The sequence below is a fragment of the Saccopteryx bilineata genome, chromosome 9 (genome assembly GCF_036850765.1).
Source record: "Saccopteryx bilineata isolate mSacBil1 chromosome 9, mSacBil1_pri_phased_curated, whole genome shotgun sequence".
NCBI lineage: Eukaryota > Metazoa > Chordata > Mammalia > Chiroptera > Emballonuridae > Saccopteryx > Saccopteryx bilineata.
This window is the reverse complement of record NC_089498.1, coordinates 52287038-52301813: the sequence shown is the minus strand read 5'-3', so window position 1 is coordinate 52301813 and position 14776 is coordinate 52287038. Positions and strand designations below refer to the sequence as shown.

Here is a 14776-nt window from a genome sequence, read left to right as displayed (position 1 = left end):
GTGTTTATGAGAAACATGAGCCTGATATGTCCTAGTGATTTCTTCAATGTTTGGGCATATATTTGAAAGGCAAACTCTCATTTCCTTGTCAATACATTGAAGAATTCCTCTCTTTTTACTCTTAATTGTGTTGAATGTAGAAAATCCTAATTCACATAAATAGGATGTTGAAAATTATAGTAAAATGTTCAAAGCTTTTTTAGATATTGCCACATATTCTTTTTTTATAGAAATTCAAAAGGCTTCAAGAGACAATTCCTTATGTTTAATCATCAATCCAAAATCCCCACCATACATATCAACTTAACTTTACACCAAACAAAGGATAGAAGAAACTTGCCTCCAGTCTTTCTGGGGAACATGGGGGTAGTGTAAACAATCCAGCACCACAGCTTAACAGCCTTTTGCAACCTAATCAGGCAAGTGAGGTGGAGGGTTGGGCAGACTGTCAGCTTACAGACAATTCCCCACACCTCTGTCCCCCCAAAATCTAAACTCCAAAAACCCTGTTGGTTTTTTGGTCTCCAACAGGCACATATTTCTCTGGAATACCACAGGGTGCACCTGGAAATCTTCTAGGGCGCACCAGTGCACCATGGCACACACTTTGAGAACCACTGCCTTGTGTTGTTCATTGATTGCTTCTTCATATGTGCCTTAACTGGGGGGCTACAGCAGACTGAGTGACTCCTTGCTCAAGTCAGCAATCTTGGGTTCAAGCTGGTGAGACTTGCTCAAACCAGATGAGCCCACACTCAAGCAGGCAACCTCAGGGTTTCTAACCTGGGTTCTCTGTGTCCCAGTCCGATGCTCTATCCACTGTGCCACTGCATGGTCAGGCTTTACTATTTAGGTTTCAACGTCTTCATCTGTCAAATACTAGGCTTGGACTAGAAAACCCATGTGATTCCTTCTATCTCTAAAATTATTTGACTTTATGTCCTGATTAGAATGGACACACTGACAGTGTTAAACAAAACAGCTCTGTGCAAACCCAGTAAGTCAGAGCCCCTGAATTTAAATCAGATTAAGTGAAATCCAAGTGTTATGAAGAAATATAATTTATTAAAACAATAACATACAGGGTGGGAGAAAGTAGATTTATAGTTGTGAGCATGCAAAACAAAGTTTATTCTTGTATTATTATTCATTCATCATTGTATTATTTTCCATATGGACAACTGTAAGCCTACTTCTGCTCCAACCTGTATCTTGTTAATTTATGTCCTTCTTGATAGATGCTTTCTTTCTCAATTTCCCTTTTCACACTCACATATATACATATTCATTTCCAGAAAGATTTATTCTAGAGACATCAACTGACAAAAAGAACCGCTTACACATTACTTAAAACACTTGAAGAGTATCATGGGCCCATAGGACCAAATTATTCCAGAAAACTCTGGAAAAATTTAAAACCTTCACAATCCCTGCATCTGTTTTAACACACACATACACCCTATCAGCTTCCTTCAAATATCATAGATTTTCATATTTTTCCCCTATATGGTTTCTATAAGCCCATATTCTCCACATGTTCTTATCTTTTTTGTTTGATTTAGTTTTTCATAAGAATTTCTATGATAGCATGACCAGGCGGTGGTACATTGGATAGAGCATCGGATTGAGACGTGGAAGACCCAGGTTTGAAACCCCAAGGTCTCCAGCTTGAGTACAGGCTCATCGGGTTTGAGCAAGGCTCACCAGCTTGAGCCCAAAGTCACTGGCTTGAGCAAAAGGTCACTCAGTCTGCTGTAGTCCCCTGGTCAAGGCACATATGAGAAAGCAATCAGTGAACAACTAAGGTGCCACAATAAAGAATTGATGCTTCTCATCTCTCTTCCTTCTCATCTATCCCTCTCGCTGTCTTCATCTCTGTCACACAAAAACAAAACAAAACAAACAAATAAACACCCACTTCTGTGATAGAAGCTCAGGAGGTTGAGTGATGGGAGAAAATAACTCATGTAGGAAGTATATATGCATGCAAATGCTAGATTTTGTAAAACCATTTTTACTGTGCACACTAGTGTAAATGTTCATTCATGGGAACATGTGCTCTAGTTAAAGCTTATTTTTTTGTGTGTCACAAAGACAGGGAGAGAGATGGAGATAGGGAAAGACCTATAATTTAATAAACCTATTCCTATCAAAAGGAAACCATGGCCTTGAGCATTCAGTTATCAGACCTTGACCTCAAAGGGCTGCTGTGTTTTCATTGGTCAATGGGACATATTGTATTTGCTGATTCTGTTGCCTGGAAAGGGGGTCCCTAACAGGTACAAATTTCTGCTAGTAAGCTAATACCTTGATAGAGATCAATGCATGGTTAGGTCCTTTGTAAAAACCTGGATATCACTTCTCAAAAATTTTCCAACAGATTCTGTGCCACAGGCCAAAAAAATTATCTTAAAAACTAACCACAAAATTATGTTATTTTAAAAATGCAACAATAAAAACATTACAATTAAGAGGTACACAATAAAGTATATATTAGACTATTAAAATGACATGTTATTGGACTTATTTTAAAATACTTCAACAAAAAAAATATTAATAAGCAAAAAAGAGAGATGACAAAAGACTAGCAGAATGTTGATAATTACTGAATTGATTAACAGATACATGGGAGGATGCATTTATTTTATTTTTGTGTATTTGAAAATTTGTCTCTAGATGGAAAAAAAGAACCATGAGAAGATATTGATAAGCAATAACAAGTCTACTCTGTTCTACAGAGTATATATTACAGTCACAAAAATAAAAATTAACTTCTCTGGTCAATTATTGAGTTTAATATATTTCTATGGTTTATAGATTTATTGTCAGGATACATCACTATAACTCCTTCTGAAATCAAGTCCTGAGAAAACATGGGTCTATGGTCAAAGAATTTCTCTAAGCTAAAGTATCATACATTATCTAAATATGTTTCTCAAATCCATGCAAATAAACACAAAGCATTTTATGTATAGTTAACAAAATGGATGTAACAACTATTGTGTGTGAACTGCAGTTATTATAAGAAAGTCTAATTCTCTTTATTATAAACATTTATCTTTAAAAGAACTTGGATATTTTTAAATTCTAGTAAATTTTTATCTCAGCAATGTTAGTCTAATAATGAATAACTTTTTCTTTTTCTTTTTTTGTATTTTTCTGAAGTTAGAAGCGGGGAGACAGTCAGACAGACTCCTGCATGTGCCAGATTGAGATCCACCCAGCATGCTCACCAGCAGGTGATGCTCTGCCCATCTGGGGCATCACTCCATTGTGGCTGGAGCCATTCTAGCACCTGAGGCCAACTTTGCTCCAATGGAGCCCTGGCTGTGGAAGGGGAAGAGAGAGACAGAGAGGAAGGAGAGGAGGAAGGGTGGAGAAGCAGATGGTTGCTTCTCCTGTGTGCCCTGACCAGGAATCGAACCCAGGACTTCCACATGGTAGGCCGAAGCTCTACCACTGAGCCAACCGACCAGGGCCTAATAATGAATATTTTTAATTTAAGTCTTAGTTACTAGGCAAAATCAGAAAAGCAAAGACTATTCTTGTCTTTACTTCTGATTCATTTCATGTGTAAACAAAATACCTACTCATTCTGTACCAACAATCCAGTAAGTTGAACCCATCATTTCTGGTGTGCTATCATAAAATTATTTTAGAAGACATTTCTAAAAACTTAAAGAGTGTCCTGATTTTCATGGTTTTTCTTTTTATTTATTTATTTATTCATTCATTTTTTTAGAGAGGAGAGTGAGAGAGAGAGAGAAAGAGAGAGAGAGAGAAAGGGGGGGAGGAACAGAAAACATCAACTTCCATATGTGCCCTGACCAGACAAGTGCAGGGTTTTGAACCCGCAACCTCAGTGTTCCAGGTTGACGCTTTATTCACTATGCCACCACAGGTCAGGCTGATTTTAATGGTTTTTCAAGCACACCTGGTATCCTTTTATAGCACTTATGTTTCCATAGGAATAAAATTCAGAGACTCCTTAATAAAAATATGACCTGGTAGTAATAATTATCCATTATATTAGCGATTTTCAACCTTTCCCATTTCATGGCACACATAAACTAATTACTAAAACTCTGCAGCACACCAAATATATATATATTGGTGATCTGATAAAAATAAGTATAATTATAATTTACAAAAAAATAACATAATAATAGTAATTACCTATCCTTTTTTTTTTCTCCAAAGTTACACCTTAAAAAAGCAGGTGTCTATCTTTATATATAAAGATTTCTGGTACCAAGATTTACTCAATCAGGTGCAAGCCTATTATATGATGAGATCAATAAGATGCAACTCTATTACATGCCATATATGTATGACTGTTGTTGTGTAGACTGTTGTCATTTTTTATTTAAAGATCTAAGGGAAGAGATATCAGTATCCTTGACTAAATAGGCAGGTATTGCATGTTTTAAAAATTCTTGTGGCTCATGAGTTGATCATCGCTGCATTAGATCATTAATAACAGAAGAGAAAGCAAATTCCTTCATTCAATCTAAAGCAATGGATTTACAAGGGCATATGCCTGTTTGGCTCTGTAGAAATCCATATCAAATCAAAACTAGGAGTAATTTCCTTATTAAAAGTCACAGACTTACTGAAGATAAATAAAAGTATGGTGTTTCCATGGAGAATGTTCAGTAAAATTCTTTCTTTGTACTAGGTACTGTGCTAGACATTGGAAGTACATCAGAAGGTCTACCACCTGTACTTCTTAAACTAATTCTTCACAAATAATTCAATTAGTAGCCTTGGAGTGAAGAGGGGGTTGGTGGAAGACAGGGTTTAGGATAACATGGAGCTAAGGAATTTGTTGAAAAGGAACCCTTGCTGACTATGGTCCACTACTACCATTGGCAGTTAATAAAAAACTGAGTGTAACCTGGAAGAAACCTACTTTGTTTCTCACATTTTAAAACCTATACATGTCATTTTTCTCCTCTACATTTAAATTCCTGCCTGGAACACAGTTTGAGTGTTGTGGGATTTGTAGGGAGTGAGAAAAATCACTTTTATATATTTTTCTTTTTTTAAGCTTCCTACAGCTTGTTAAACATAACATGCAAATTTATCATCTTTCATTGGTAACATCCCCCGCCTTTCCCGCAGCAATCATTACTGATCGCATCACCAGGAATTTGACTCCAGTATGAAAACAAGCAGCAGGAGAAATGAACTCTTAATTGAGAACATATTTTTCCTTAAACAGAGCCAGGAAAAGCTGAAAACAATTTTCAGAATGTATGCGTTTGTGCAAAGGGTATTTCGAAGGAAAAAAAAATAAGGATCAAAGTAAAAAATAATCATCTTCATCAGGTAGTTTCCTTTGGATGCAAGAAACATTTACTTATCAGACTGTGCCAAGCTCTGCACTACACAGTGGAACAGAGTAGCTAATGGTTATATTGTGGGGGTGGTGGTGGTAATTTTTAGAGCTTTAAAAACAAGTATGAGATACATAATTATTTTTATTTCCATTTTACAAGTGAAACCAGTGAGTCTCAATGAGGCTAAATGGTTCAATGTTATAAAGTCAATAAGTGGCAGAATTGGAACTCATATTCATGACATCTGTTACTAAGCACAGTGGTCTTTCTTAACCATCATGCCTCTAATAAAACCACTGCTAATGAGACTTACACTAAAAACAGTGACAGCTCATTTTTATTAAGTACTTACTATCTGCTAGGCACTGTGTGAATACTACAGTCTAAATATATTACCTAGTTAAATCACCACAACAACCTGATGCATTACATATCATTTCTGTCATTATACATGTAAATTCATTTAGGCTTACAAAGTTTAGTATACAGTATTATGTTGTACAACAGAGCCCAAGGTGCCCCAGGCAGTAAATAACAGAGCTCAGACTCAAACACTACCTGTCTTATTTCTACAGTCTGTGTTCATGGCCAGCAGCAGCAATCCCCAAACCTGCGTGATGAGAGCACACGCCTGGGTACTTATGAAAAACAAATTGCTAGAGGTTTTCTGGATTCTGATTTCACAGGATGGGTATAAAGCCCAATATATAAAATTTTAACAAGATTGGATAAATATCAGGCAAGTAAAGAGAACACATGCTATATACTGACATTTTCTTTTTTATTTCAATTTCTCTAACTTTTCCTCTAGCTGTGAGATTGGCAAGCTTTTTCTGTAAAGGGCAAGATAGCAAAAATTTTAGACTTTATGGACTGTACAGCTTCTGTCTCTGCTGTTGTAGTTAGGAAGTCGCCATAAACAATATGTTAACAAGCGGGTACGGCTATGTTCCAATAAAACATTATTTATGGCCTGACCTGTGGTGGCTCAGTGGATAAAGCGTCAACCTGGAAACACTGAGGTTGCTGGTTCAAAACCCTGGCTTGCCTGGTCAAGGCACATATGGGAGTTGATGCTTCCTGTTCCTCCCCTTTCTCTCTTTCTCTCTCTCTTTTTCTCTCTCTCTCTCTCTCCCCTCTCTAAAATAAATAAATAAATAAATAAATACATAAATAAATAAAACAAAACAAAACATTATTTATGAAGACTTAGATTTGAATTTCATATAATATTTATTTGTCCTGCAGCATTATTATTCTTTTGATTTTTTTAACTATCTAAAAAGGTAAAAAACCTTCCATAGGTAACAGGCCATACAAAAACAGGTAGATATGACTTGCGGGTCGTTATTTTATTTTTCTTTCTCCTTGCACTTGCTGTAGCCCCCTCTCTCTCTGTCTGAAGATAGTGCCAGCAGGAACAGTAGTTAATATTCTTTACCCAACTTGCTGCTACTGACATTTCCAGTAATGTCCCACTGCTCTTTTCTTCCTGTCTCCTGCCTTCCTACCCTAATGTCTGGATGCTGTCTCATTTTAAATTCTAAGATACAAAAGAGCATTCTTATAACAATTCTGTAAACAGTGTTCTGAGGTCTTTGGGGGAATAAACTAATAAAGAAAAAACATATTTACTATAAATAAATGTATTATAAGGCATAAGGAGTTTTTGCAAACTATTTAGACCATATCCACAGAATGATAAGTGGATATTATCATTTCAGTGGATCATTACCAACAAGCATTAAGCTTAAGAATTATAAGGAGGATCATTTTGGCAGGCAACCATCTAACTTCATGACAATAAGATTGTCTTGTGCATCTCTGGATGTCAGAAAACCTTTGTCTCATAGCTTTAATTGATGTATAATCACACCATTTTGGCTTTCCACTTTAGTAAATTCTTGTCTAAAAAGATACTTCTACAACTTTTTCTCTTCTAAAAAGCCTCTCCTATGATTTTCTGTAATGGAAAACAAATATAATAGGTCCCCAAATAATGTCATTTCATTCAACATTGTTTCATTATAATGTTGATGCAATGTCATAGGAACTTTTTTTATTATCATTAAGTGAGAGGAGGGAAGGCAAAGACAGACTCCTGCCTATGTGCCCAATCAGGATCAGGATCCACCCGGCAGACCCCCTACCTGGCAATGCTCTGCCCATCTGGCACCACTGCACCATTGCTCAATGACCAAGCTATTTCAGCTCCTGAGGTGAGGCCAGGGAGCCATCCTCAGTGCTGGGGGACAACTTGCTTGAACTATTTCAAGCCATGGGAAGAATGAGAGAGAGAGAGAGAGAGAGAGAGAGAAGGGGCAGGGGGAAGGGTAGAGAAGCACATGGTAGCTTCTCCTGTGTGACCTGACCTGGGAAGTCGAACCTGGGACTTCCACACTTTGGGCTGACACTCTACTGCTGAGCCAACTGGCTAGGTCTGAAATGCCATAGGAACTTAACACTTGTTAATATCAATTAGCGTATGGTCAAATTGGTTTTTTTATACATCATTTCACTTAAAGTCATAGAACCTATTGACAACATTAAGTAAGAATTTTACTATAATTTTAAACAGGTCAGTAAATGCTTTATTCATCATGTACTTGACGTTCTTTAATCACTTGTTTTTTCTAGTTTATTCAATTACTTTTTAAGATATATACATTTTATTTGCTAAGGGAGTGTGTAATTTGAAAATTTTGGGGCTCTTTTGGTCTTTTTTACTTTAATGAAGAGAGAGAGAGAGAGAGAGAGAGAGAGAGAACTCCCATATGTGCCTTGACCAGGCAACCTCGGGATTTCAAACCAGCGATCTCAGCATTCCAGATCAATGTTGTATCCACTGCACCACCACAAGTCAGGCTTTTATGGTCTTTCATAGACAGCAGATATCTAGAAATTATCTAGTTCAACTTTTTCTCCATTTTGTGCTTGATTTGAAATCTTCCTCCAAATATCACCGGGCAATTGCTTAAATACCTTCAGTGACAGAGGTCAGTAATAACTGTAGCAGCTATCACCATCTTTAATCCATCCTGTTATTTCACTCCCTTTTTAAGCTGGAACTTTCCCCTTGTAACTTTCACCCAATTGTGCTTTGAGCACAAAAATCCCTGTTATAAATTAATGACAATACATAATAATATATTAAGAAATGCTTATGGTGAATGTGTATTTGTACGGCTATACACTCTATGGTAAACATAAAGTCTTTCAGTCAAATAAATAAAATGGGGTTGTGGAGCTAGGGGTGATCGCCTGCTCTGCCCCATATGAGTTCTTTGGTTTTAAACTGCCCAAACTAGAAGTCACAGATTGAGAGAGATGAATACCAATCTGATTTGAGTCAAAGTAAGCTCAGGAAAAAAGTCATTTGATGAAGAAGCCAGCCTTATGTCTGTCCGGGTTGCAACTCCAGTATCTGACACCTCATCTCCGGCATGTGGAATTTTCCTAACCATCAAATTCAAAGCAGGGGTTAGAAGCTAAATTGCATACAGAAGTTGGAAACAGAAAAAGGAAGACAGCTTAGGAAAGGCAAGAGAACTGAGTAAGTTCACCTTTACCCAACTGTATACACTAAGATAAAAATGGAGTGTCCTAAAAACTTTTTTTGAAAACTTCCCTAGGAATCTAGGTTGAGTGGACTAAGTAGGTGATGTAAGGACATCTTATGATACTCCAAGACTACCCTGCTTTAGATATTCATTCCTGTCTCACCACAGAAATATTAATAATTGGGGTTCTGGTTAATAGGACAAATCTTTAGAAAAATGTGCATGTAAATGCAAACATCTGTACTGGTCAAAGGCTACTGAAACAGCCATACCACATTCTGTAACTCAGTTTCTTTATATGCAAAATGGCAACAACTACAGCACCTACTATATAGGGTTACTGTGAAGGTTAAATGAGTTAAGACATGCAAAGTATTTACACATAGAACAGTATTTGGCACAGAATAAGCAACGTAAACTAACGTAGTTTAGGACCAGTGTAATATAGCTCTATTCCAATATTTGCAAAACTGCAGGGTAATTATAGATTTTAGTATTTGTTACAAACTGTAAGCCCTTCATTACCTGAAGCTTTGTGTTAGTTACTGGTTTAATTATTGTGTCCTTAGTAACCTGAATAGCATGGGTCTTCAATACTATATAATATTTACGGAAGGAATAGACAAAATAAGTTGCTTTCTCATTTATTTATTGGTAACTTGCTTCTTACATAATTTAGTTTTTATAAATACTTTATCATACCAAAGTTATGATAGACAGTTTGGAATTTCATGATAGATCTAGTAGACTATGAAATCTAAATGTTTGCTTTAATCACGGAGAATATAATACAGTAGTACCCCCTTATTCGTGGTTTCAGTTACCTGTAGTCAAACCTTGTTTGAAAACATTAAATGACGCGGGAGGGAAAGAGGGAGAGGGTTAGGGGGAGGGGGAGGGGCACAAAGAAAACTAGATAGAAGGTGACAGAGGACAATCTGACTTTGGGTGATGGGTATGCAACATAATTGAATGACAAGATAACTAGACATGTTTTCTTTGAATATATGTACCCTGATTTATTAATGTCACCCCATTAACATTAATAAAAATAAAAAAAAAACATTAAATGGAAAATTCCCAAAAGACACAATTCTTTAGTTTTAAATAGCACACCGGTTTGAGTAGAATGGTGAAACTGCAGTCTTGCTCCATGCCACCTGAGATGTGAATCATCCCTTTGTCTAGTATATCTGTGTTATATAAGCTACTCATGCATTAGTCACTTAGTATCTGCCTTGGGTACCAGATCAGTTATCAGAGAAAAACAGAGAGAGAGAGAGAGAGAGAGAGAGAGAGAGAGAGACCATATTTATATAACTCTTATTATAATATGTTGTAATAAGTGTTCTATTTCACTCTTATTGCTGTTAATCTCTTGCTGTTCTGAAGTCATAAACTTTATCCTAGTTAAGTATGTATAGAAAAACATAGTATATACAAGGTTTGCTACTATCCATATGTTAGGCATTTACTGTGTATCTTAGAATGTATTCGTTTTGGATAAGGGAGGACTATTATATACCAAATTATGTAAAGATCTCATTAAATATCTTTCTTTGACTGTCTAAGTTTAAAAACATTAAAAATTGAAACTAGGACAATAAGCATTATTAAGTTTAGAAACAAACACGCTATTATGATCCTACAAAAGCAGTCTCTTTTAATTAATGAATATCTGAACTATTTCTTCAGTAATCTGCATGAAAATTTTAAATTTCTTTTTTAATGGGACTATATCAAACTAAAAAGCAGAAAAACTAAAAGCACAGCAGAAAAACCAAAAAACAAAAAACCAACAACCAAACAAAAAGTCAGCCAACCAAATAGGAGATCTTATTTATAAACAACAGCTCCAATAAGGGCTTAATATCCAAAACACATAAAGAACTCACATAGCTCAGCAACAATTAAATTATCCAATTAAAAAATAGAAATAGGATCTGAACAGACACTTCTCCCAAGGAGACATACAAATGGCCAACAGATATATGAAAAGATGCTCATCTTCACTAGCTATTAGAGAAATGCACATCAAAACTACAATGAGATACCACCTTACATCAGCTAGATTGGCTGTTATCAATAAGTATTTAAGAGGCTGTGGAGATAAAGAAACCCCTTCATTCACTGCTGGTGGGAATGCAAATTAGTACAACCATTATGGAAGAAAATATGATGATTCCTCAAAAAATTAAGATAGAACTACTATATGACCCAGCAATCTCTCTACTGGGTATCTACCCAAAAAAACTTGAAAACATTGGTATGTAAAGACACATGTACTCCAATGTTCATCACAGCATTATCCTCAGTAACAAAGATATGAAAAAAACTGAAGTGTCCTTTGATAGAAGATTAGGTAAATAAAATGTGGCACATATATACAATGTAATACTACTCAGCCATAAGAAATGATGACATATTGCCATTTATGACAACATGGATGGACCTTGAGAACATTATACTGAGTGAAATAAGTAAATCAGAAAAAGCTAAAAATTGTATGATTTGACTTTGGGTGATGAGCACACAATACAATTAACAGTTCAAATGCTATAAAAATATTGACCTGAAACCTATACTCTTATTGATCAATGTCACCCCATTAAAGTTAATTTTCTAAATAAAATTTTAAAAATTTGTCAAAAAATGTTTTCACTATTATGGTGGACAGTTAAAAGAGGGCATTTTATAAATGTATTCAAAGTTACTACTAGCTGGGGACTACCAAATGAAGATTGGCCAGACAACACATGTATGCAAAAGCATATAAACAAGTGAAGTGGTCTTCGGGAATGAGACTCCTATATACCGGTGGTTACATTTAGATCTTTGCATATACCTCACTGCTAAATTTAAAGATCTGGTTTGAGGTATGACTGAGTTTGGTAATAGTAACCATGTTATTCACTTTCCAAAATTCTTGGAATAGGTTAAATCAAAACCTCAAATTTAAATGAGTCAATTGGTGTAAGTTGCTTGCCACTTGCATGGCAGAGCACTGAGAGGGCTCTGGGTGCCATGGGGTTCCCAGAGAGCCTTTTGGTATTCAGTTTTCATGATTTTGTAAACTGAACCATCAGCTTTAACCCATGTTTACTTGATGCCAGCTGAGCAGCTGAGGAATTCCATAGTAGAAAACTCAGATTAAGGGAAAAGGCATAAACAGCAAAATTTAGTATCCAAACCTTAATAATCAATGGAAACTAAAAATGCTAGCAGTTATTTGAACTGTGCCAGAAAGATTAATTAGATCTTAAAACTCAGCAGCGAGTGCTACAAATTTGGAAGAAGAGACTTAGAGTAAAAGGGAATCTAAGAAGATGTTGTGATTTGGTCAAGGGTGCCTGGTTTAGTGCTGTAATTGTCTTATTTATATATAGATATTATCTTACAGTAAACATTTTAAATAAACATTTAATAATAATAATAATAATAATAATAATAAAGACCTAATGGGAAATTTCAAAAAAGAGTTTGTGAGACCTGTTCTTGATTCAAAGGATGGGTAACCAAATTGTGATATGACTGAAGATGGGGGAATTTTGACATTTCTGCACAATTGCAGTACTGTTCTAAAGTAGTGAGATCTAAACGTGTGCTATTTCTCTCTGGAGACTCCAGCAGATACCAATCTAGCAGTTAGGTCATAGTCCTACAGATGGTGACAAGTTGTATCTTTAGCATTTTGTGTGCAAAGGACACCCACTAAAATAATCTGATGATATACCTCCTGAAGTCTTATTTACATTTTACATAAATGCAGAAGCAAAATATGAGTATTTATGTAAAATATAACTAAGACTTCAGTTATATTTACTGATAAATAGAACTTGGGGATTTGGGGGTTAAACAAGGGATATTATGAGAATTATTTGATTAAGCCTAGAACTATTTTGGCTATGCCTTATATTCTTTAACTTGTCTTTGTGGACCTCTATTTATCAAATTTCATTGATTTGAAGATGGTCCGTTTTTCATTTACTGTCTCTAAAGTTAGATTGTGTCTTAGAATGAAGGATACCTAAACTCGATGCAATAGAATGCTATTTTGGTATACAACAAGAGGAATAGATATAATCACTATGATGATAAGTTAATATTTTTTCCTATCTAGCTTCAATTGGTTTGCCCAAACTTGGAGTCTGAGAAGTAAAATCTTTCTGCCTTTCAATTTCATCACATTGAAACATGATAACAAAACTTACTGTGAACTGATGGGAATTATTTTTCTTTAAAAACTCTGTTACTCATTCTAAGACGGTAAATGGATATAGGCTTGGGGGCTTTGGTGAAAGGAAAAGGGAGAGAAAAGAAGAATCTTGAGGAGAGTAACAGAACTGCCAAAAGAAAAAAAAATGGTGCTTTGAGGTTTCAATAAAAATCTGCCCCCCACTCCCCAGAAACAAAATGGCATAGTGGGACCTGCATGTCTGAATGACTCTAAAAAGCCACAATATCTGGAGCTCAAATCATTTAGTGGCTGACACTAAATGAGAGGTAGGGTCCATTCCTCCTTGAACTTAGAAAACCAGTACAGGCCCTGGCCGGTTGGCTCAGTGGTAGAGCGTCAGCCTGGTGTGCAGGAGTCCCGGGTTCGATTCCCAGCCAGGGCACACAGGAGAAGCGCCCATCTGCTTCTCCACCCCCCCCCCCCCTTCCTCTCTGTCTCTCTCTTCCCCTCCCACAGCCAAGGCTCCATTGGAGCAAAGTTTGCCTGGGCACTGAGGATGGCTCTGTGGCCTCTGCCTCAGGCACTAGAATGGCTCTGATTGCGGCAGAGCGATGCCCCAGATGGGCAGAGCATCGCCCCCTGGTGGGCATGCCGGGTGGATCCTGGTCGGGCGCATGCGGGAGTCTGTCTGACTGTCTCTCCCCATTTCCAGCTTCAGAAAAATACAAAAAAAAGAAAAAGAAAAAAAAGAAAACCAGTATAGGCATTGTAGGTAAACTAGCGCCAATGGCAACAACTAAAGAGGTGTAGTCCCAGCCCCCTTTCCTCATATCATATCAACAGGGTTTCTCTCTTGTTCATGGTGATGAAGTTGTTTAGGAACAGCGAAAACTAATATTTGGAGAAAGGTACATGTTTTTGGAGACATCCAATGATTATCACTAGAAGGCTGATATCCCAAATAAGAGAAGACTTTCCTTGAAATAAACAAGTGTAACTCGAGCTATTCATCTTGCCCAGAATAAAGAGAAGTCATGGGGAATAGAGTTGAACAAATGATAACAGTAAATAACTAATTACTTATCTTTTTAAACAGGAGAAGTATAGAGCCCTAGAAAGTCTCCATAAATTTTAATTTTAATTCAAAGAAAGTAAAGAGCAAGTCATTCACTGTAGGTTTTATTCAGCTTTTCTAGAAATTCAACACAGTCTCAATCTTTTCACTAAGTAATGCTTAGGATTACCTATGGTAATATAAACAAACAAACAAGCAAACTAAATAAATTTGCTCATTCATCAGCATAAATTCTCATAGCAAATCACATTTTAGTAAATTTAAGAGAAAAGTTTAGATAGTTCTTCTTCAGCCATGTAGTACAGGAGGTCCTCAGGTTATGACAGTTTAGACAGAAGACGTTTTGATTTTACAATGCTCACTCCCATAAAAACTTTAAAATAACTGAGACGTGAGTGTTTCCGCTAATGTTGTTAGCATCATACTTAGAGACTATATGGGCAAACTAGTTTGGTTGCATGCTATGGAAGAATAAGCAGTAATGTGGCATATGAGTGAGGGAGTTGGCATCCCCCAGTACACTTACTTGCACCATTTTAAACTGTTAAAAGAGCAAATGTTCTTTTTGTGTTGCTTTGTTTGGTGAATGTTTGGCCCTCATCATGGCTCTTAAATGAAAGTC

General features: G+C 36.3%; 1 protein-coding gene and 1 non-coding gene across 3 annotated transcripts in view; both read right to left on the bottom strand.

Annotated features, from left to right (window-relative positions):
* PRKG1 (protein kinase cGMP-dependent 1) overlaps positions 1–14776 on the bottom strand; it is a 1486994-nt gene that overhangs the window by 350462 nt on the left and 1121756 nt on the right. The gene's annotated exons all lie outside the window — the stretch shown is intronic.
* TRNAG-ACC (transfer RNA glycine (anticodon ACC)) lies at positions 3404–3479 on the bottom strand. Its single transcript has one exon. It is a non-coding gene; the product is annotated as a tRNA-Gly (tRNA).